This window comes from Lynx rufus, unplaced genomic scaffold (genome assembly GCF_022079265.1).
Source record: "Lynx rufus isolate CCGP_SWC_20201006 ecotype Redwood Valley unplaced genomic scaffold, mLynRuf1.p SCAF_3, whole genome shotgun sequence".
Taxonomy (NCBI): domain Eukaryota; kingdom Metazoa; phylum Chordata; class Mammalia; order Carnivora; family Felidae; genus Lynx; species Lynx rufus.
The window spans coordinates 136,429,678-136,455,678 of NW_025814845.1; the positions used below are offsets into that span (position 1 = coordinate 136,429,678).

Sequence of the window (26,001 nt, forward strand, 5' to 3'; positions counted from 1 at the left end):
TTTTTAGGACAACAAAATTATTATATATGATACTACAATGGTGAATACCCTTTATTATGCATTTATTAAAATCTATAAAGTGTAGAACACTGAGGGTGAATTGTAAAGTAAATTCATGGATTCTGGGTGATAGTGATATGTCACTGAAGGGTTCATAGACTGCAACAAATGTACCTCTCTGGTGCAGGGTATTGATAGTGGAGGAAGCTGTCCACGGGTGGTGTTAGGCAGTCTCTGTACTATCAGCTCAATTTTCCCATGAAGCTAAAACTGCTCTCAAATAGTCATAAGAAAATAACGGCAGAAGAGTATATACCCATAGTACTTTAATCTCCAACCCGTAAACTCTTCAACTCCCCATTGATGTTGTCAGTAAGAATTTATTTTTAACCTAATAGAATCAAGGACACTAAGTTGAACACAACCCAATCTTTTTTTTTTTTTTAACGTTTATTTATTTTTCATAGAGAGAGACAGAGAGCGAACAGGGAAGAGGCAGAGAGAGAAGGAGACATAGAATCCAAAGCAGGCTCCAGGCTCTGAGCTGTCAGCACAGAGCCTGACGCGGGGCTCAAACTCATGTACTGAGAGACCATGACATGAGCTGAAGTCCGGCGCTTAACCAACTGAGCCACCCAGGCGCCCCAAAACCCAATCATTTAACAACGGTCAGTAACAAAACACTCTTTAAGTGACCAACTTATCGATGATTTATTTTGTTGTATTAAGTATATATAAATTATGTCCTTTATCCATTTCATTTTTCAGTGTCACATTAACTCTGTCATCATTATGAGTTCTAAATGGGTCTCATGCAGCTGTTTGCTAAGTAATTTAAAATTTGAATAAAAATAAAAACTTCCCTTGGTATTTACTGTAATGAGTAGAGAAAACAAAGATAACCCTCTGGAATAATGACATTTCAGGATAACTAATGTCAGGTTTAATAATCATGGACGGTGTAAGCATTTTATTGAAATAAAATTTTAGCAAAAACCTATTATTTATAATTGATGTAAACAGAGATAAAGGTTCATTTATGGGTCAAAAACAAGTGCTGGTATAAACTAAGGCAGATATTAAGCTCCCTGAGGTCAGAGATGAGAGCTTCATAAGTCCAAGATTCTGCCTGAAGTTAACTGATGGTGTTGCAAGTAACACAGGAGACTCCCAAAGGTTGATAGATAGGTGGAGGATGCATTATTTTTTGTGCTGTGTCATAAACTTTTTCCTCACCTGTTTGAACATTTTCTGAGATTTGTCCGGTATTTATGATATAATTTTATATATTTCAAAATGTCCTCAATATTTTTTTGTGTGAAAATATGCTTAGGGCTCAGAATTTTAGAAACTCTTTTGAGCATCTGATTGTTTAAATGTATTTAAGCAGCTCTTGTCAGGAATAATTTTGTCTCCATTAGAAACAATATGTGTAAACCACAATGAAAAGATGGAAGGAGAGAATGCTCAAATCGGGACTTACAGGCAAGAATTTTAGCTCAAACTTGGAACTTATTAGATGAGGAAGGAACTTAGGACAAGATTCGACTTCCATGATTCTCAGTCTGCATCTCTCCCATTCTACACTGGTAGGAATATTTTGAGGATTTGAAGAGGTAGCAGATATGAAAGACTGAGACAAGAGATCCACACTGTGGGTCCACTATCAGTTTACAATCTCTCCTCCTTCTCTTCCTCCATTCTATGTTTCTTAAGAAATTTCTATGCACAATAAAGTAAAATGCAATATAAGAGGGAGTTCACCTTCTACCAAAAGTAAAAAAGCATAGAAATAAATGTAAACAACAGAATTCATATATTTGTTTTACTTAAACATATAAAATGCCATTTTAATTGTGCTTTCATTAATGGGAGATATTTTTTATGTAAAATCTAATGTTTCAGGAATGAGATACATCTACAAACAAAATGCATTTTAAATAAAAAAAATATTTTTAAGATCTTCAGATAACACTGCATTTCTCCAAACCTATTTTTTCCCACTTAAATTAAAAATCTCTAGAGAGTTCATTATGCCACCAGTGCCTTAGGTCCTTATCAACTTTATACCCTGTACTAACCAAATGTAAGAAATTGTTATATCTATGACAAGAAAATCTGAAAGTATTAATATGTTAACAAAAGTCTTCCTCCCTATCTCTCCTGAGCTTACTAAGCACTTTTTTTAATTGAAAGAGAAATGGTATATTATGAAAACTACATACTAAATAACCATTCTACAAAAACAATAGTGAAAAGATACATGCTCTTTCTGTATGTAGTTAGTTACAAAGTTGCAGGTAGACACAGAACCTAAAATTTGGATTATACCCCCTTTTGATTTTAAATTACCTTTAACCTTAGGTGATGCTGTGAGAAATTGAAACTATAGAATTTTGATTTACATTTAATTCGTGAATTTGTGATTGAGGGTAGTCATAGTTTTCAGAGAGAGTATAAGACCGAAGTGACTTTATCTCAGTTAAATGAATACTCCTGCTACCCATTTTTTTAAGTCTTCAACTGATCTTTGTCATATTTTGAGATCCTAACAATGTAGCCCAAATTCAGTTTCTGCAATTGAAAACCAAGAAAACTCAGGAGAAAGTTTTAGGTGAATTATTCTGGTGATAGTATTTATAGCTCATCTCAATTTTAAATATTTGAATAATTTCTATGACTGAAGAAGAGCAATCAGTGCAAATGATATAAATAACCATTAGGGGGACATTTTTGATTGACAGCTATTCCCCAAAATGTTCAAAGTTAAAGGCAGTTATTATCAACAAGATTACTGAATGTAATAACTTTAAGGATGTAGTGTAGTCTAAACTCAATGCATTTAGACATACACAAGAATGATTTTTATAAAATTTGCCATTTAAATTCTCATGAGGTAGAAAAATAAAAATAGGGATAAAATCATATTTGATTTATATTTTTTTAAAAATTTTTTTTCAACGTTTATTTATTTTTGGGACAGAGAGAGACAGAGCATGAACGGGGGAGGGGCAGAGAGAGAGGGAGACACAGAATCGGAAACAGGCTCCAGGCCCTGAGCCGTCAGCCCAGAGCCCGACGCAGGGCTCAAACTCCCGGACCGTGAGATCGTGACCTGGCTGAAGTCAGACGCTCAACCGACTGCACCACCCAGGCGCCCCATATTTGATTTATATTTATATAAATTGAAGGGTGAGTAAAAGTAAACAAGGGAAGACACTTGAGCCATTTCTTTCCCAATACATTTTTTTGTGGTATAACTGAATTTTGGGAATCTAACTACATTTTGTCCTCTCCAGACAAGTCCCGCAAAACAGTATATACAATGAAAAAACAAGGAAAGAAAATAAAAAATCACTGTATTTCTAGTATTTTTGTTTTGTTCCTCCCCTCCCTCCTCTTTTTTTGCTGTGTGTTGTGTGTGTGTGTGTGTGTGTGTGTGCGCGCGCGCGTGTTTGTCTGCCTTAGGTCCTTATCAACTTTATACCCTGTACTAAACAAACGTAAGGAAAGGAAAACACACACAGTGTGTGTTTTCCTTTTGGCTAGAACAGTTTAGCTTAGTTAGGTAGCCACAACTACTGTCACAGGATTCTACCGTTGTAACAACATGAAAGGTATCAGAGGAATGCTATGGAGAGCTACTGAAGGACTTTTGAATAACATAACTGCTTAGCCAGAAGAACTCAATTAGTTCCTATTTTTATGTCCTTTGATAAACAGTTATTTCTAAAACACATATTACATGCAAGCTCTTGGACTGGACACTGTTTAAGTAACTGGTGATACTATAAAAGTCTGTGCCATGAGAAATTAGTATCTAATTTGGTGAAGGGAACAATTAAATAAAGTTTTATAATTCATATTGGTAGATAGCTGATCAAAGTAACTTTATATTAGAAGAAATTTTTATTTGAATAAACAAGAGGCATTAAGATAAATAATTCCCCTATGCTTTAATCATATTTAGATAAAACAGGGCCAGTACTTCAAAAGGTATGAACAGACTGTGAAGTAGACAGCAAAAAATGACTACATCTCCATACATCGTTACCTTTATCTGTATCCAAAGGTCACCATTAATAATTAATTTATCATAAAGCTCAGTGTATTCTGAAAGGCCCACCATCTTTGGAGTATGTTCTAGTGTTATACACTTCATTCAGAAGAAAAAGAGCACACTGTTTTAGGATATGCACATATAAATTTCATGGACACACATCACAAATACTTGTATAGCAATTCAAGAATCGCTGGGTTGTCAATACAACAATCCTAATGTAAGCTATCCTGTACAAAACAATTGTAGCCCTGATGGGAACTTCAGTGTGTAAGCATATTTTTCAAGCTCAGTCAATGTAACCTTTAAAATATGTAAATTCATGACTCCTAACATTTTAGAGGTTTGGTAATTTACAAGTAATGCAATATTTAAGGGTTCTGAAGAAAGTTTGTAGCAAATTTTCATAACCCAGATCCTGTAATAGCATTAGCAGGTAAGGCTGAAGGTCACTTAACGTAAATTAATGTTGCTTGTTTTCAAGGGTTATCAGACAGTTATGTAAGTGCAGATAAATTAAGTTAAACATTCAGACTTCTGACCAAGAAAAAAACAAAAAACGAAAAAACACTGCTACTTTACCATCATCGCCAAGTTTGATTTTTATAAAAATGTGGGAACATTGTTTGATCAATTATGATTTGTTTCATGTATTGGTGTTTTCTTCTATTTCTGAGGCTCCCTGTAATATGTTCTGTCTATCTAGCTAGCTATCATCTATTCATCCATCCTATCTATACTATTGGGTCTTCTCACTTTCCCAATTTTAAATGCTTCTCACACTTTTTCATCTTTTGTTATAATGTTGTTAATGGTACCTATAGAATCTTTTTAAAGTATTTTAGACTAATTTCTGTTAATATTTTCTATGCTTTATTCCAGTATTTTTGTACTTTAATACATTCATGAGCAAAATGGATGAGAAATCTCATTTATTGATCAAATATGCACTCATATTCAACTGTCAATCTTTTAATTTAATTCACTTTATACTTAAGACTAATCTTCATAAGACTGATTAACCACAGTTAATCTTCCACAGAAAAGTTTTCAGTAGGGACCATGCATAGTATAATTCGTTCATTTTACCAGTGAGGACATCTAAGTCCAGAAAGGGTAATGCCTTGTCAAGGTATCAAGACTCACCCAGTCCCTGCGTACCAATATCTGTTCAAGTTTATTTTTCTTTGCCTTTTCCCCCCATTAACCCACTGGCTTCACCAAACTCCACCTGAAAGTTGTCCCAGTGTCTACTCTAGTAAAATAAATAAGGTCATGTGGCTGTTAGAGACAAGTAATATTCATCAAAGCGGTTTCTTTTCCTTCTATGCATACACCAAGTTCATTTCCCAGTCTCCCTTTAAATGAGGTACAGCTTTACCCTTTAATGAGTCACCCTTTAAATGAGTCACAGCGAAGTGACTGAGTCTGGTTAATGTGATATAGCAGGGTAGTGTGTGCCACTTTCAGTTTGGCTCATTAGAACCTCCCCCGAGTGAGGCTCATTCTTTCTCCATTCATTGGAGAGACCTCACAAAACCTGATATAGATCAGGATTCTAAGATTTCCAGAAGAAGCCTGGGTCTCTGAATTACAACATGAAGCAGAGCCCATCCAAACCTGGAAAACACATCTTAGACTACAAGAAGTATAAGAAATAACATTTGGGGGCGCCTGGGTGGCTCAGTCAGTTAAACATCCAATTTCGGCTCAGGTCATGATCTTGCAGTCCACGAGTTTGAGCTCTGTGGCTGGCTCCGTGCTGACAACTCAGAGCCTGGAGCCTGCTTTGGATTCTGTGTCTTCCTCGCTCTCTGCCCCTCCCCCACTCATGCTCTGTCTCTCTCAAAAATATTTAAGTATTAAAAAAATTTAATGCAGGGTGCCTGGGTTGCTCAGTCGGTAAGTGTCTGACTTTGGCTCTGGTCATGATCTTACACTTTGTAGGTTCGAACCCCATGTTGGGCTCTGTGCTGACAGCTCAGAGCCTGGAGGCTGCTTTGAATGCTGTGTCTCCTTGTCTGCCTCTCTGCCTCTCACACTCTCTCTCTCTCAAAAACAAATAAACATTAAAAAAATTAAAAAAAAATAATACATCTGTTTAATGGATAATGGATGACAGAAATGTAATATTATATTTAATATATACTTGAATTTTAGTAATTAATTTTTATGCTTTAGGCAGACAAATTAAGAACTAGTCATGATTTGATTCTGTCATTGCTTCATTGTATGACTCTAGCCAAACAATGATGCACAAAAATGTCTAGTTAGTTCCACTAATTCTTTTTGACTTGACATGCTCAGTAGCTTTACTATCTCTTTGTTTTGTCTATACAAAAAGAATGATTCAAATAGAATACTAAATATATATACACATCTCACCATATATTTATTTAGTTTTCTATATATTTCAACTACTGTATCCTTTATTTAAAAACACAATAGGAGGAAAGAATTTTGTAAGCCACAACCACTGTGAAATAATTATTAACTTTCTAACTTTAAATGAGTTGATTCATATTTCCTTTATAAAATAAATAACTCAGGATTTTTTTAAGTCATCTATGTGTATAGCATATCATATTGTTTTAATCTTTCACAAAACATTTCATGAAGAGAATTGTTCCTGAGTTACAACAGATATCCTTATTTGGATTTCTGATATTAGTTTTAGTAGCAATTAAGAATTTATTTACAGATATTATTACAAAATGTGTGACTTTTTATAGTTTTTTTTAAAGTTTATTTACTTATTTTGAGAGAAAGAGAGATAGTGTGTGAACATGGGAGGGTCAGAGACAGAAGGAGAGAGAGAGAAGCCCAAGCAGGCTCCACGCTGTCAGTGCGAGGCCTGATGGGGGCTTGAACACACTAACAATGAGATCATGACCAGAACTGAAATCAAGAGTCAGACGTTCAACCAACTGAGCCACCCAGGTATCCCCAAAATGTGTAAGTGACTTTTTATGTTTACAACTAAGAAAAATGAGAAAGTATTTAATTTTTTTCATCCACAATTACATAGCAATCAAATTATCCTAGATTTGGAAAGCTTGGAAAAGCAGTTTAAGGCCATTCATCACAGAGAGAAGGTCTGAATACTCTTCTTTAACATTTGGTTTTGTTGAAAGGCAGAAAATTCTATCTTATTATAATACAATGGAGTCGTGGATATGATTTGGGGAAATCCCGGTTATGGTAATTCATGTTTATCCTTGAGCATCCTAGGGAAGCATGAAATAATGTGATTTAAGAGCATTATGATCACTTATTGGAAATGTAAGTAAATTCACTTACAGGTAAATAAGTTGTTTCTGTTCTTGTTTCTGATGTGTGTGGTTGTAGTCCTGGTAGTTGAAAATTACGATAGAAACTTGGGAGTTAAATGGCCTAAGAATATATGCCATCTCCTAACAGAGGTTTTCTCTAATAGACTTTCCATGAATAATATTGCCTGTCTCCTAAAGACATTATTTTTTTTAATAAAAGGAAATTAAAAAAAAAACTTTGGGGTGGCTTGAGCCTCTGACTTAGGCTCAGGTCACGATCTCACGGTTCAAGGGTTCAAACCCCATGTCCAGCTCTGTTCTGACAGCTCAGAGCCTGCAGCCTGCTTCAGATTCTGTGCCTATCTCTCTCTCTGCCCCTACCCTGCTCATGCTCTCTCTCTCTCTCTCTCAAAAATAAGTAAACATTAAAAAATATTAAAAAAAAACTTTAGTTGTTTACTTCTAGTAAACAAATATATGTGGTTTATAATCTGATCTCATAATTCTGAAAAACATTACTAGGTGATAAAGTCAGTGCCAATAACACAGACATTGAAGGGGATATTCCAGCTGTCTGATATTGTTGTGAATCATGTAAGACTTACAAAGTAATACATCTCTATTTTTATCCCTCTTTATTCTCTGTGTCAGGAAACGGAGATGAATCTATCTATATAACATATTTACAATCAGTTCCAATAAACTCTGTTAAGGTATAAAACTAAGGAAGTTCACATGCCACAATTTACCTGATTGGCACTTAATGGATGCACTTTATTAAACTATGGGTTGATGGTATATTGAAGTTTTGCTGTACTCTGATGTCAAATATCACAAATTCAAGCTTGAATGAAATATTATTCTATATTAATTAATAATGTGAAACAAATCACCTTAAGAATAATACATTCTCTTATTTCCATGATTATTTTGCATCAAGTGAGGAAAAATATGTGCAAAAGCTTTGGAACCAGGAACATGATTTATAAAAATCAGGTATTCAAAACCAACCACAGAAAGCCTCATGTTAAAAGAAACCTGTGTCCCTCTGTCTTTTTCTGTCTCTTTCTTTTTGTTGAACAATAAAATTATATGCTATGATTTTAACTGCAAAGCAACTACTATCAAAGTAGGGCCACGGATCATGCTGAATTGATAGATAAATTAGCTAGTGCTGCCTGACCTTCCTCCCCTACAATCTGACATTCTTGTCAGTCTAAAATACTAGGGTTTCCTAATTACTTTAATCAATTTTATTTTTCTTTTAATGTTTACATTTTGAGATAGAGAAAGAGCACAAGCAAGGGAAGGCCAGAGAGAGAGGGAGACACAGAATGTGAATCAGGCTCTAGGCTCTGAGCTGTCAGCACAGAGCCTGACACGGGGCCCAAACCCATCAATTGTGAGATCATGACCTGAGCCAAAGTGGGATGTTCAACTGACTGAGTCACCCACATGCCCCTCAATTTGATTTTTTATCTTCATTCACTAGGATTCTATCAGTATTGTATGCTTAATTGTCAATTCTCCCTTCGCATTATACTTTTATTAGTCCAGTTTTCAAAAAAAAAAAAACAGGGACAAAAGTTCATAAGTTTACCATTTTGTTAATATTCTCAGTTCATATTTGTTACTATAGAACACCACCAGAGTTTCTTCTTTGCCACAGAGATTTTAATCCTAGCTCTCTGTAACTATATAGACCTGTAGAAGTCTATAGGTTTAAATGTATATTGAATATATCTATGCAGCTTTTCAAATTTGAAGATTTAACCCCAAATCACCTTCCAGTATTTAATATAAATTCTCAATAAATCACATCACACTATAAGTTTATTTTACTAACTTTTACACGTGTGAAATGCCATTAGTTATCTATAGAAAATTGAAATACTTTGAATATCAAGATTTCTAGGCCTAATATTCTATTAATTTAAATAAACAGCTGAAGAAGAATATAGCAAGTAGAAATTCTTCAGGTTTTCTTTGGAAAATATGCCAAGTATTGGACAATATTTTATAGCAATATTTCATGCTTTACTTAAATTTTAATTAGAGGTATTACTCAAATCTTTAAGTGCATATTATAAAAAATATTTGCCACAATGTTGTATTCTTATGATGCAAATATTCATATCTGCCTCTTGCAATAAACAAAGAAAAACTATTTTTTTTGCATGAGTCAAGTCTGTGTTTTCCTACCATAGCTGAAATTTCTGTTTTAACACTTAGTCATACAGTAAAAAAGACGGATATAGTCCCTACACAGCCATTTACCATCTGGTTAAACAAATACACTTAAAGATACTTCTGCAATTGTGATCAAGTGACAGAAGATCTAAGAGCAGACAGAGCTTGGACTCTGAAATGATGATTGTACAGCTGTAGTTGGCATCATTAGAGACCAATAAAATCTTTATGTTCCGTTTGGCTGGCAAGGACCTTTATCAAAGAGAAGCTCAAATGGCTAAATAACAAAGAAATGATCCATTTAGCAGTTGTTTTAAATTTAAGACAGATAATGAAACTTCTAAGTCATAATTAGCTTTTAACACTGGAAAGATTGTTTTCAAGTTCTATATTCCATTCTGATATTTTAAACTTGTCATCTAACCATAATTCTTTGATTATGGTTTTGCTTCATTTTTCTAATGCCATCAATGTAAGCTAAAGCCATCACATAATCCTTAACAGTTAAGCCTCTGAAATTATCAGAATGCTTTCATACTATTTTCAATTAAATACTACAATAGAGGGGAAAAAAAAAACACCAAATATCTTTTCCCTAGCAAAAAAAAAAATATAGCAGATATACACTTTTGTTTTCTTATCAGGTAATTCAAAACTGTTTCTGAACATTGGATGTTTATTGGCTTCTCTGTTAACAGGATAATTCCTGGGAAGCTATGTAAGGTGTATTAAAACAGAACAAACGAGCACAGCATACTTGTACTGATTTACAATATCAGCAGTAATCTCTTAGAAATCACACTTTAGATTTTTCAGTGCTTTAAATTGACATCAGCATTTTTTATTAATTGGTATTTTTTGTCTTTTTCTAAAGATTCGATAATCTCGGTGCCTAAATATTTTAACGATGTTCCATACTGGAAGATAAACCAACTTTTTACTTCTGCAAACTTAATATTAGTCAAGCTTTCCTAGGGAATTCCTGCAGAGCTTAAATTGTATCTATTGTAGAAAAACAGGTATGTTTTTTTCCATAGGCTATACTATAAACTTATTGGAGTCAGAGGCTAGTATATAGTTCTCAGTTTTAGAATTTTACATGAAGAGGCTTTAACCATTGCTCTAACTCAATATTATGTCCACAGATAGGGAAAGTTAAGTCTGAGATGAATGTTTGGATAAAGTTACATGGTAAGAGGTAGAGCATAGATTAATCTCAAGCCTCCCTGCGTCCCAAGTTCCAGTTTCTCTCCATTTCACTATAAAACTATTAGTCTAAGCTTAAGTGAAATCAGGATTTTTCTTAGTTCATGCTCACATCATTACTAGACTACCATCACTTTATATTTTAGTGTAGTATTTGAACAACTCAATAAAAAAAAAAAGAAAAACTCTCTTGGTCATTTCCATATGTCTGCCTGTGGACAAAGATACATATGCTTTTTCAAAACATATTTACGTAGACACACATGCAGACACACATAAATTCACGTGGTGCATATTTATACTATATCCTATGTGGGAAAGGAAGCTTCTATAAGATAGGAAATTATTTTCTTCAAGAATGTGCACATGATTGAGTAAAGCTCTCCTGGCTATATCAGTACTTGCCAAAAGTAAATCAATGCTTAGAGAAATCAATCATAATGATAGCTTGCATGTACACAGTACTTACTATGTGACAAGCACTGTGATTTGTGAGTTACATTCTTATAGAGTCTTCAACCAGGACAACAACTCTTGTGGGTTATGTATTGTAATTATCTCCATTTTGCAGTTAAGAAAATTCAGACTTGAATGTTTGGTTAACTTGCCCAAGATCTCACAACTAACAAGTAGCAGAAGCACACCCACCAGGTGTAATCTGACTCCAGTGTTCTTTATTTTAACCACTTAGCTGCACTAAATTCCATTATTACATTTAAATATTGTGTTAGAAATGTCCTTTCTTCTGCATGAATAAGAAAAAAACAAATCCATTGTTACAGTTCTTTCTACCTTTCAAAGATATATTGTTTAAAAAACTATTATGTGTCATGTTCTTTTATTTGGAACCAGCTTTTAAGTGATATATAGGATTCACATTTAATTGAGGAGCTCAAATAAGTTGCAAGGCTTTCCATACTGTTAGGAAGTAGCAGGGACAGAAATTGAACCCAGTCTTCCGATTTTCAGTCCAGAGCTATTTTAAGTAGAGAAATATGAAGCTGAATTCACACAGTTTTTTTTTAATGTGCCTGAGACTCCATCCACAGCAATTGTAATTGTGATGCTATATATGATATATCAGAGCAGAAATATAGCAAGAAGCAAAAAAATAATAAAGTTATTTATTTTCACTTACAAGAGTGCACTTAACTTTATGCTGGCCATTGTGATAAAGGGGCTTATACATCGTGCTCTTTAATCCTCACTACAGACTATTTATTAGGATTATTTTTACATGCCATAATATTTTTTGCATGTCTTAATCACTGACCAGAGGACCACTGGCTTCTAATGGTGGAATACAGAATGAGTATTCTGCAATGCAGAGTTCGCATTTTCTGGTGAGCAACAAACAATACAGAGGAGCATATCTGCTGCTTTCCTTCCTGTATTATTTTCCCTTAGATATCTGACCATATTGCATTTTATCACTGACACAGAACAGCCACCTGAATCACAAAAGAGTAGTATTTTCCTCCTTCACCTATATGGCCATGGAAATATACAGTTGATACATAAGGACAGTATGTGTCTAGATAATTAATCCTTAAGTATCAGTTTAGCCTTAATATGTTTGATTCGTTGTCATGACATCTGAATTCCATAATAATGTTAAACTTTGAAAAATTCTACCAATAAATATATAGGCATCTTTTGACATCTCCATTGTTTTGCTACTTAAACTATTTCATTCCTTAATTATGGTAAAAATGATAAATTACAAATTAGACTGAAATATACAAACTTACGTTTTAGGTAAAAAAAATGGTAAATATTAGCAATTTTGTATGCTTTGAACTGATAATACTATCTTATTTCCTAAAATACACATGCTAACCTTGGTTATAATGTAATACTTTCCTAACGGACTTCCACCAACATATCAACACTTTTTGAAAATTTAATTTAAATGCTAGAGGGATAACTCCAATGCCACCACACATGCACCCAAATAAGTATTAAAGCAGCTTATTTCAACTGTGAAAAGCTCATATCTTTGATTTTCTTTTACACCATATTAAGAATTGGTTTTCATTTCTCAATAAATATTAATATCATATACAATGGAATTTGCATCTAATAATGCTTGCAGCTACATAAGCTGATAAAACATGAAAATTTTAATATCTTTAACCTGAAAAAATATTAATTTTTTTTCTAATTAGGTAATTGGGCATTTACATAATTCCTTAAGAAGAATTTTTATAATTTTTTTAAATGGTCATGTTTGCATTTACTTAAGACCTTTTGAATTATAGAGATTTTATTGTGTATATTTATATTATACATTTTTAATTCCAATATGAAAGCATCAGTAAATCGTACACTCTGTGAAATGTATTACATTTTTTCCCTTAGATGTTAAAGATTCCATTGACATATATAACATACAAATCTTTTCAAAATAGTGATATATCTTTAAAATAACGAAAACACGGGTGCCTCAGTTGGTTACGTGTCTGACCCTTGATCCCGGCTCAGGTCATGATCTCACGGTTCGTGAGTTTGAGCTCCATATCAGGCTCTGTGCTGACAGCATGGAACCTGCTTGAGATTATTTCTCCCTCTTTCTCTGCCCCTCCCCTCTTGTGCTCTCACTCTCTCTTTCTCTCTCTCAAAAATAGACAAATAAACATTTTTTAAGTAAGGAAAACATCAAACATTAGAATTCAACTGCATCATACTGTTTATGAAATCGTATTATTGGAGGATTAAATTACATATTTAATTCAATTTATTTGTAATAGGTAATTGGAGGAATACTAAATAATATATATAATATATATTCTAATGGGATATATATATATTTTAAAGTAATTCATTTTTTAACATATCCATTAGGTACCTAAAGTTCCTAAGTTCTTTGTGGCAAGATTCTTTTAACTTATTGTAGTGAAAGCCATTATTGTTATTGTTTTTAAGTCTATTTATTTAGCTTCAGAGAGAGAGAGAGAGAGAGAGGGTGGCAGATAGAAAGAGAGAGAGAAAGAGAGAATGCCAAGCAGACTCTACACTGTCAACAGAGAGCTCAATGGAAGGCTCAACCCCACAAACCCTGAAATCATGACCTGATTTGAAACCACAAGTCAGATGCTTAACTTACTGAGCCACACAGGCACCCCTGCTTTTTTTTTTAATTAATAGGCTAATATTTAGAAAAGTTTATGTTTACAAAAAAATTGCATAATGCAGAGAGATACTTCTATCCACCAAGTCCTAAATTTTCTTCAATTATCAACATCTTGCCTTGCTTTGGTGCATTTGTTACAATTAAATAAACTGATAGTAATACCTTACTATTAAGTAAAGTCTGTAGTTTACACTTCAGTTCATTCTTTGTGTTGTACATTCTATGGATTTTGATAAGTGCATAGTGGAATCATCATTACATTATTGAACAGAATAGTTTCAGGGCTCTAAAAATTTCCTAGGTTTCACCCATTCATTTCTCCTTTCATCTCTAAAATACTTGACAAGCACAAATCTTTTTACTTTCTCAATAGCTTTGCCTTTTCCAGAATGTAGTATAGTTGGAATCATGCATTATGTAGCTTTTTCACTTAACAATATGCATTTAAAGTTCTTTTATGCCTTTTTGTGGCTTGATAGCTCATTTCTTTTTATTGTATTTATGAATATGTGTATGTCATATTATATATTTATATTTGCAACATTATGATATTAGTGTTAACATAAATATATATAAGCTTATTATATATATTATCAATATATTATTATATGTATTATAAATAAAATACATGAAATACATACAGCTACTAATATTAAAATTTTAACCTATATATTATATTCATGTTTATGATATCTATGCATATGTATTCATCATATGGATATGGTACTCTCTCCATGCACCCTGAGAAGACATCTTCATTGCTTCCAGTTTGGGGCATTTATAAATAAAGTTTCTATAGTGCTCACAGGTGCAGAGCACATAACACGCTTTTAAAACTCATAAGGGACAGAAAATTAGCCAAAATGATGAAACAGAGGCATTCTCTTCAAAAGAAATTCCAAAAAGAAATGACAGCTAAAGAATTGATCAAAACAGATGTAAGCAATAAAAATGAACAAGAATTTAGAATAATAGTCATAAGATTAATCACTGGGCTTGAAAAAAGCATAGAAGACAGGAGACAGTCTATTGCTACAAGGGGCGAGGGACTAAAAAATAGTCATGATGTATTAAAAAAATGCTATAAATGAGGTGCAAAATAAAATGGAGGCAGCCACAGTGCGGATTTAAGAGGCAGAGGGGAGAACAGGTGAATTAGAAGATAAGATTATGGAAAAAGAGGAAGCTGAAAAAAAGAGAGATAAAAAAAGAGATAAAAAAAAGGAGAATTAGAGAAATAAGTGATTCAATCAAATGGAACAATATCTTTATCATAAGAATTACAGAAGAAGAAGAGAGAGAGAAAAGGACTGAAGGTATACTTGAACAAATCATAGTATCTGGTGAAGGAATCCAGACATTGAAATCCAAGAGACACAGATAACTCCCTTCAGATGTAACTTGATCTTCTGCACAACATATCATAGTGAAACTGGCAAAATACAAGGATAAAGAGGAATTCTGAAAGCAGCTAGGGATAAACGGGCCTTAACATTCAAAGGTAGACACACAAGGGTAGTGGCAGACCTATCTACTGAAAATTGGCAGGCCAGAAAGGACTGGCAGGAAATCTTCAATGTGATGAACAGAAAAAAATATGCAGCCAAGAATCCTTTACCCAGCAAGCCTGTCATTCAGAATAGAAGGAGAGATAAAGGTTTTCCAAAACAAACTAAAACTGAAGGAATTCATCACCATTAAACTAGCCCTACAAGAGATCCTAAGGGGGACTCTGTGAGTGAAATGTTGCAAGGACCACAAAGGACCAGAGACATCACTACAAGCATAAAACCTACAGATAACACAATGACTCTAAAACTAGATTTTTCAATAATAACACTGAATGTAAATGGACTAAATACTCCAATCAAAAGATATAGGGTATCAGAATGGATAAAAAAAAACATTTGCTGTCTACAAGAGACCCATTTTACAAGAGACCTGAGGACACTTTCAGAAAAAAAAAAAGAACTATCTATCATGCTACCAGAAGTCAAAAGAAAGCTGAAGTAATCATACTTATATGAAACAAACTAGACTTTAAATGAAAGGCTGTAACAAGAGATGAAGAAGGGCATTATATCATAACTACGGGGTCTATCCATCAGGAAGAGTTAACAATTATAAATGTCTGTGCACTGAATTCAAAAGCACCCAAATATATAAAACAATTAATCACAAACATAAGCAACCTTATTGGTAATAATGTGGTAATTGCAGGGGACTTTAATACTCAACTCACAGCAATGGACAGATCAACTGGACAAAAAATAAGTAAACAAACAATGGCCCTGAATGATACACTGGACCAGATGGACTTAACAGATATATTTAGAACTCTATATCCTAAAGCAGCAGAATATACTTTCTTCTTGAGTGCACATGGAACATTCTCCAAGATAGATCACATATTGGGTCACAAAACAGCCCTCAATAAATATAAAAGAATAGAGATCATATCATGCACACTTTCAGATCACAATACTATAAAACTTGAAATCAACCACAAGAAAAAGTCTGAAAAACCTCCAAAAGCATGGAGGTTAAAGAACATCCTACTAAAGAACAAGTGGGTCAACCAGGCAATTAAAGAAGAAATTGAAAAATATCTGGAAACAAATGAAAAGGAAAACACAACAATCCAAACCCTTTGGGATGCAGCATAGGCAGTCCTAAGAGGAAAATACATTGCAATCCAGGCCTATCTCAAGAAACAAGAAAAATCTCAAATACAAAATCTAACAGCACACCTAAAGGAAATAGAAGCAGAACAGGAAAGACACCCCAAACCCAGAAGAAGAAGAGAAATAATAAGGATCAGAGCAGAAATAAACAATTCAGGAGAAAAAAAAAAACAGTAGAACAGATCAATGAACTTAAGAGTTGGTTTTTGAAAAAATAAACAAAATTGATAAACTTCTAGCCAGGCTTCTCAAAAAGAAAAGAGAGAGGACCCAAGTACATAAAATCATGAATGAAAATGGAATTATTACAACCAATCCCTCAGAAATACAAGCATTATCAGGGAATACTATGAAAAATTATATGCCAACAAACTGGACAACGTGGAGGAAATGGACAAATTCCTAAACACGCACCCACTATCAAAACTAAATGGGGAAGAAATAAAAATTTGAACAGAACCATAACTAGTGAACAAATTGAATCAGTTATCAAAAATCTCCAAACAAATAAGAGTCCTGGACCAGATGGCTTCCCAGGAGAATTCTACCAGACATTTAAAGCAGAGTTAATACTTATCCTTCTCAAGCTGTTCCAAAAAATAGAAATGGAAAGAAAACTTTGGACTCATTTTATGAAGCCAGGTTTACTTTGATTCTCAAACCAGACAGAGATGCAACAAAAAAAGAGAACTACAGGCCAATATCCCTGATGAATATGGATGCAAAAATTATCAACAAGATACTAGCAAATCGAATTCAACAACATATAAAAAGACTTATTCACCATGATCAAGTGGGATTCATTCCTGGGCTGCAGGGCTGGTTCAACCTTCGCAAATCAATCAATGTGATACATCACATTAATAAAAGAAAGAATAAGAACCAGTCAATAGATGCAGAAAAAGCATTTGACAAAATTCAGCATCCTTTCTTAATAAAAACCCTCAAGAAAGTTGGGACAGAAGGAACATACTTAAATGTAATAAAAGCCATTTATGAAAAACCTATAGCTAATATCATCCTCAATGGGGAAAAACTGAGAGCTTTCCCTCTGAGATTAGGAATATGACAGGGATGTCCACTCTCACAAGTGTTGTTTAATATAGTGTTGGAAGTCCTAGCATTACCAATCAGACAACAAAATGAAATAAAATGCATACAAATTGGCAAAGAAGAAATCAAACTTTCACTTTTCACAGACAACATGATACTCTACATGGAAAATCCAACAGACTCCACCAAAAGTCTGTTAGAACTCATATGTGAATTCAGCAGTCTCCTGGCACAAATTCAATATACAGAAATCGGTTGTATTTGTATATACCAATAATGAAGTAATGGGAAGAGAAATAAAGAAACTGACCCCATTTACAATTATACCAAGAACCATAAAATACCTAGGAATAAATCTAACCAAAGATGTAAAAGATCTGTATGCTGAAAACTATAGAAAGCTTATGAAGGAATTTGAAGACACAAAGAAGTGGAAAAACATTCAATGCTCACTGATTGGAAGAATAGATATTGTCAAAATATCAATGCTACCCAAAGCAATCTACACATTCAATGCAATCCCAATCAAAATTGCACCAGCATTCTTCTCAAAACTAAAACAAACAATCCTAAAATTTGTATGGAACTACAAAAGACCCTGAATAGCCAAAATAATATTGAAGAGGAAAACCAGAGTGGAAGGCACCACAATCCCAGATGTTAACCTTTACTACAAAGCTGTAATCATCAAGACAGTCTGGTCTGGCACAAGAACAGACACTCAGATCAGTGAAACAGAATAGAGAACCCAGAAACTGACCCACAAACATATGGCCAACTAATCTTTGACAAAGCAAGAAAGAGTATCCAATGCAAAAAAGACAGTCTCTTTAATAAATGATGCTGGGAGAACTGGCTAGCAACATGCAGAAGAATGAAACTAGACCATTTTCTTACACCATACACAAAAATAAACTTAAAATGGATGGGAGACCTGAATGTGAGACAAGAAACCATCAAAACCCTAGAGGAGAAAGCAAGAAACAACCTCTTTGACCTGAGCTGCAGCAATTTCTTACTTGACACATCCCCAAAGGCAAGGGAATTAAAAGCAAAAATAAACTATTGGGACCTCATTAAGATAAAAACTTCTCCACTGCAAAGGAACCAAACAACAAAACTAAAAGGCAATCGACTGAATGGGAGAAGATATTTCCAAATGACATATCGGATAAAGGGCTAGTATCCAAAATCTATAAAGAAGTCACCAAACTCTACACCCAAAAAACAAATATCCAGTGAAGAAATGGGCAGAAGACATGAATAGACACTTTTTCAAAGAAGACTTCCAGACGGCCAATAGACACATGAAACAATGCTCAACGTCACTTATCATCAGGGAAATACAAATCAAAGCCACACTGAGATACCACCTCACACCGGTCAGAGTGGTTAAAATGAACAAAACAGGAGACTATAGATGCTGATGAGGATGTGGAGAAACGGGAACCCTCTTACACTGTTAGTGGGAATGCAAACTGGTGCAGCCACTCTGAAAAACAGTGTGGAGTTTCCTCAAAAAATTAAAAATAGATCTACCCTATGACCCAAGAATAGCACTGCTAGGAATTTACCCAAGGGATATAGGAGTGCTGATGCATAGGGGCACATGTACCCCAATGTTTACAGTAGCACTTTCAACAATAGCCAAATTATGGAAAGAGCCTAAATGTCCATCAACTGATGAATGGAAAAGAAGATGTGGTTTATATACACAATGGAATACTACTTTGGCAATGAGAAAGAATGAAATCTGGCCATTTGCAGCAACATGGATGGAACTGGAGGGTATTGTGCTAAGTGAAATAAGTCAGGCAGAGAAAGACAGATACCATGTTTTCACTCTTATGCGGATCTTGAGAAACTTAACAGAAGACCGTGGAGGAGGGGAAGGGGGAAAAAGTTACAAAGAGGGAGGGAGGCAAACCATAAGAGACTCTCAGATTCAGAGAACAAATTGAGGGTTGATGGGGGTTGGGGGAGAAAGGAAAGTGGGTGATAGGCATTGAGGAGGGCACTTGTTGGAATGAGTACTGGGTGATGTATATAAGCCAATTTGACAACAAATTATAAAAGTGAATAAATAAATAAGGCAGCTATTAATATTTGTGTGCAGTGTTATTTATTATAGACTTAAAATTTCAACTCAAGTGGATAAATACCTAGAAATATATGCTAGGTCATATGGTAAGAACATGTTTAGTTTTGTAAGAAACTGCCAAACTGTCAACTACTTAGGCTCAGAGAGTTTGAAATTTTGAAGCATTGGGTATTATAACAGTAGGGAACACTTCTGACTATTCTACATTAAGGTTTTTAAAACCTGCATCCATCCACCCAAAGTATGCTTTCTTACCTTTTATTTTTTTTTTATTATTTTTTTTTAATTTTTTTCAACATTTATTTATTTTTGGGACAGAGAGAGACGGAGCATGAACGGGGGAGGGGCAGAAAGAGAGGGAGACACAGACACAGAATCGGAAACAGGCTCCAGGCTCCGAGCCATCAGCCCAGAGCCTGATGCGGGGCTCGAACTCACGGACCGCGAGATCGTGACCTGGTTGAAGTCGGACGCTTAACCGACTGCGCCACCCAGGTGCCCCCTTTCTTACCTTTTAAAATCAAATACTAGTTCTCAGAAACTTTCAACAATTATTAATATGTGTTTAAATTTGAATATTCAGAGTGCTGATTTATGATTGAATATTATTACGGGCCCAGATCTGGTCTTTGGTATCTGCACAGATAGACAAAGTAATTAATTCAATATCCTTATATTCAGATTGCAGGAAAGTACAATTCAGTCTTGAGATTTTAATTACTACAAGCTCAAGTATAAAGTGTAATTCTTATATTTTTAAACAACCAGAATGCCAAAGTCAGTAAATGACAGCAAATTGAAGGATTCCATTTTATGTCAAATTCAGGTTTGTATTAAGTCCTTTAGAAACAAACCAACATTTATTATTGTCATTTTGGGGTTTTATTTATTACTTATTTTATCCCTTCTAATAGGTGTGTATTAGTATTGAATTGTTATATATTTTTGCAATTTCCAACTGAAAAACGATATTGAGCATTTTTGCTTAAGTATTCGCCATCTTCTTATCTTCTTTATTGAGGTGTCCATCACTGTCAATCTCTATTCCCTTCAGCTAGCAACACTGCAGTTCCCTTCTTTTAGGAAGATACTCTTCCTCCATTCTATATCCTCTTGGATGGAGTGATTCCTTCTTTATTATTTAAAGCAAGCCTGTCATCAGGAGTGAGGTGGTAGGCTAAGAATTAGGGATAGCATGTGACCCAACTGTGTAACCATGAGATTCTCATTGGAATTTGTGTGTAAGAGAAACTATCTTTCCTTCAGACAGTAAAATGTGAAAAAAACTAAGCCAATGGTGTCACAGACATATGAGAAAAATCTACTTGTGCCTCTTAGGTAGAGCTGAAAAAGAGGTGAACAGAGGTGGAACATGGACAGAGGACACATTAGGATATTCTTAGAACCCCTGTGTGCATTGTATTCTACTCTTACGATTTTAAGTTTGAAATTTTGAAGCAACAATTTTAATTGTATATACCACTGAATTCCCTAGTATTTACTCTATCCAATTCACTGGATTTTTCTGTCAAGTCTCAAAGTTGTTAACAGATATATTCAAACATAGGTGTCATTGAAAGGCCTAAAATTCTCTACCCGTCATAATAGAACTTCTAGGAAGCTTCTCACTTCCTATTATCCAATTATTTAAGCTAGAACTTATTTATTGAACATCTGTTATGTGTCAGATATTGTTCTAGGGTTTGAGGACACAATGATGAAAAATAAAAAAAAAATGACTCTGACTTCAAAAAATGTCATTCTGGTGGGGGTGGGGGTGGGGCAGAGAAACAGAAAATAAACCAAAGACATAAATCCCATTTTCAGAGTAGCCAGGCTTTTGTGAAAAGAAAACAAAGCAAACTTCCCATAAGACATCCCACATTTAAAAAACATGTGAACAAGGGAGCCTGGGTGGCTCAGGCAGTTAAGCGTCCAACTTTTGATTTTGGCTCAGGTAATGATCTCAGTTCATTAATGAGAGCCCTGCGTTGGGGCTCCACGCTGTTAGTGCAGAGCCTGCTTGGGATTCTCTCTCTCTCCCTCTCTCTCTACTCGTCTCCTGCTCACATGCTCCCTTTATCCCTCTCAAAATAAATAAGTAAATTAAAAAAAAAAAACATGTTAACAGTAGTATCACCAAAGTTCTGAACCCGGGAATGCAAAAGTGGCTGCAGAGTGAGCTTCGAAAATCTCAGCTTTAAACAGCAGCTGAACTAGCATGTCATGATGATGACAGAAGACACATCCGGAGTCACAGCACAAAGCCACATTATAAATGAAGCACAGAGTATGGCAGGAACAACCACAAATGTGACTAATGGATTCTCGGAAGAACAGAAAACCCTTAATAAGGATAGCATGAGGTGGACACTGAGCCACTGCATAAGGGGTCTGTGTACATCTTGAAACATAGGAAGATGCAAACATTTAAAACAGTAGAAGTGTGGTATTTGTCTGGTTATATGTGATTAGTTAGCACAACTCTCAATTGTAAAGAGATTATAGGAAAGGTTTAATATGTTTGATATTATGTGTGCTATTTAACTCTTTAGAAATCAGTCATGCATAGTCTGTAACTGTTTTCCTAAGCCACTTTTATTGTTATTATTAAATATATCTGAAGAGATATTTTAGAATATTTGTTCATTCATTCTTTCATTCATTCATCACATGTTTACTGAGTGGCTACCTCAGTTCTAGAGATGACATAGATGATCTACAAGAAAAAAGATGCCCCTGCCCTCACTGAGATTACTTTTTAGTAGAAAAACCTGCCAAAAAAAGTAAGACATAAATTGATAATGCTTTGGGCAATTTTTCAAATGTGTACTTACTTAAAGTGTTTTGTATTTTAACAATTTAAGTTTGTCTCTCTCAAAATTAAATAAACATTAACATTTAAGTACAGAATACGTGATGTGTTTGGAAGAAAATATCAAAAAGTACCGTATAAAAGGTATCCTGTGAAGAGGTGATGTATGAGAGCTTCATGAAGTAGGGCAATGAACCCTGAACAGATCTGAGGCATAACATTACCAGTAGTGCAAAAACAGGAAACGTAACAAGTTTTTATTTTTATTTATTTTTTTTATATGAAGTTTATTGACAAATTGGTTTCCATACAACACCCAGTGCTCATCCCAAAAGGTGCCCTCCTCAATACCCATCACCCACCCGCCCCTCCCTCCCACCCCCCATCAACCCTCAGTTTGTTCTCAGTTTTTAACAGTCTCTTATGCTTTGGCTCTCTCCCACTCTAACGTCCTTTTTTTTTTTTTTTTTTTTACCTTCCCCTCCCCCATGGGTTCCTGTTAAGTTTCTCAGGATCCACATAAGAGTGAAACCATATGGTATCTGTCTTTCTCTGTATGGCTTATTTCACTTAGCATCACACTCTCCAGTTCCATCCACGTTGCTACAAAAGGCCATATTTCATTTTTTCTCATCGTAACAAGTTTTTAGGTGGGAATGAGCTTGCTGTGTTTTAGTATCAATGAAAACAGACATGAAGGCTGGAATGAGTAAGCAGTTATGGAGAGTTATAAAAGAGGATGGGCATTTATATAGGTATTAATTAGAACACATGAAACCCTTCTAGATTGTGGTTAAAACAATGTATTTTATTTGGTGCATCAAAATGCATTCGGGTGTTTTGAGAGAGAGAGAGTAACATAATTTTATCTTTTATAAATTTCATTCTGATCTTTGAAATGGATATGTAGTTAGAAAAAAAACCTAAGGTTTACATAAATTAAACCCCACTAAACATGAGTATATAGGTGGAACATTTTCTTTCCTTTTTTTATTTTTGAGAGAGAGAGACAGAGTGTGAGTGGGGGAGAGGTAGAGAGAAAGGGAGACACAGAATCTGAAGCAGGCTCCAAGCTCTGAGCTGTCAGCACAGAGCCTGACATGAGGTTCAAACTCAAGAAGCATGAGATCATGACCTGAGCCGAAGTCGGATGCCTAACCACCTGAAGCACCCAGGCACCCCAGAACATTTTCAACGTTATCTTTGCTTTGTTTATCTAATATCCTCTCTCACATGTATTCTGATAACTTTATTGTTCTCAGTCTTTTAAAATATTTACGAACCTAATATAGTTACCAATTATAAATTATGCATATTGGTATTTTACCTAGTTTTTAATTAGTTTAATGAAGACTGTACCTCCCTAAAAGACACTCTATAAAATCAACTGAATATATAAAATCATATGATAGCTAATCTGATAAATAAGCATTTATTCAAGCTCACTAAGAGAAGCTGGAAAATCCAACAGACATGTTTTATGTATTAATAAGCCTTAACTAAATTATTCTTCTTGAATTGCTACAGTAGTAGAGAAAGGTGTTTTTATTTTTTAACAAATAATATTTAAATGGTAGGCAAAGGAACATACACATGCTTAAATAATAGATAAAGGAAGTAAGGCTAAATTTAAATGTAGCAGTGATTCTCTTTTTTTCTTCATCTTCAATGAATTTGTGTCTTATCAAAGTGATGATGAAAGAATTAATGTATAAAGCTTTTCTTTTAAAAATAATATCCAAAAGAATACATTTTGTGAACATATTTAATCCTTGCTACTCTCATATCAGCTACCTTGCGTTTTGCCAGCTTACCTGCCAATATTAAGATTTTGATAACTGGTTTTAGATGTTTGAATGGTGAGGTCTAATTAAACAACAAAGTCAGGCTACTCAACCTAGTGAGAGTTGACAGTACACTATATTAAACATCTTTTCAGGATTTTTATTGTGATGGTTTTAATAGGTGTTATTCCTACAGGATATCAAATCCCAAGCTCTAAGATTTTTTTTCATGTAGTTCATTCATTTTTTTTTCTTTTGATCAGGTTATTAAGTCTTCTATAATGTTCTCTCCTCATTTTATGTGCCATCACTTTTAACATATTTTAAAAGACACTATTGATGTGACTGCCCCAAGTGTTCTATTCAACTATAATTTTCATTTCCTCCTGGCATAAAGAGATAATTTTTAAAAAACCTTCCTTTTCTAGACCCCTCAAAAACCATTACACCTTTGTCCCATAAAAATAATAAAAATGAGAGACCCTTTTTTCATTAATTTCCTCAAGTATTATTAGATGAAACCACCCTTTCATTTATTTTTTCTTTAGTCCTACTTCATTTTAGGTATAATGTATTAAAAAATCCTTGTTGTAACTATATTAGATCTTTCGTAAAACATGTTTTTTTTAACAACTATAGTCACATCCCATGAATCTTAGTCATAATACCTCAATATTTTTTTAAATTCTTATCAAAAGTCAGGTGGCTCAATTATTTAATTTTTTTAATGTTTATTTACTTTTGAGAGAGAGACAGAGACAGAGAAAGAGAGAGAGAGTGTGTGTTCTGAGCTGCCAGAACAGAGACAATGTGGGGCTTAAACCAACAAAATTCGTGGTTGACCTGAGCCAAAGTCAGACACTTAACCAACTGAGCCACCCAGGTGCCCCCAGATAGTTCAATTATTGAAATGACATTAGATTGCCCCTAAAATTAGACATCCATGGGGCTTTGTGTATGTGTGTGTGTGTGTGTGTGTGTGTGTGTGTGTAGGAATAGGCAATAATTGTCTCTTGGGAAATAGTATTTAGATTTTCTCAGAGTACATTTAGTATATTTAGTATTTTCTCTCCAAAAGCATAGGTGCATAGATCCATCACTAACTGAAATTCAGACACTGCATGTTCTTGGCCACCCAAACCCTTACAGTGTTAGTCTGGGATCTTTATTTATCTTCCAAGTCTTCAGTCCTTGCTTCAATAATGTAAAGACAGTAGAAGGTGAAAAGCAATTTTATCACAGAGATGGAAAAAGTATTACTAGATAAACTCAAGAGCCAAATTTTTGGAGACAAAAAGTTAAGAAAAAGAAAAAATTTCCTTCACTATCCTAACATGCCTTAGGAAAGTCCTAGATGAAAAAAGAATTCTCATTTTTTTCTATTGTCTCAAATTCTAAAACTTTAAGGCATATATTTTCTCAACTTTCATACAATTTACAGACCTGTTAACTTAGATTCATAAGCAGACAAAGTTCTGATGAATTCTGTCACTTTTAAACTCATAGGCCTTGGCAGTTAAGTATCAGTCTTAGTGTGAACTTACAGGTGCACAACATAAATGTGATGATTTTTCCTTAGCACAGTTAAGGAGTCAAAAGGGGATCATTCTTAAAGTGTCTCACAATTTAATTTATTCAAGTACTTTAGGATTTGACAATTAGAAATAGGAAGCTTATTTTCTCAAAATTCAACCCATTATTGA

At 34.3% G+C, this 26,001-nt stretch overlaps 1 protein-coding gene across 3 annotated transcripts in view; it reads right to left on the reverse strand.

Moving 5' to 3' along the window:
* FSTL5 (follistatin like 5) overlaps positions 1 to 26,001 on the reverse strand; it is a 730,171-nt gene that overhangs the window by 467,923 nt on the left and 236,247 nt on the right. The gene's annotated exons all lie outside the window — the stretch shown is intronic.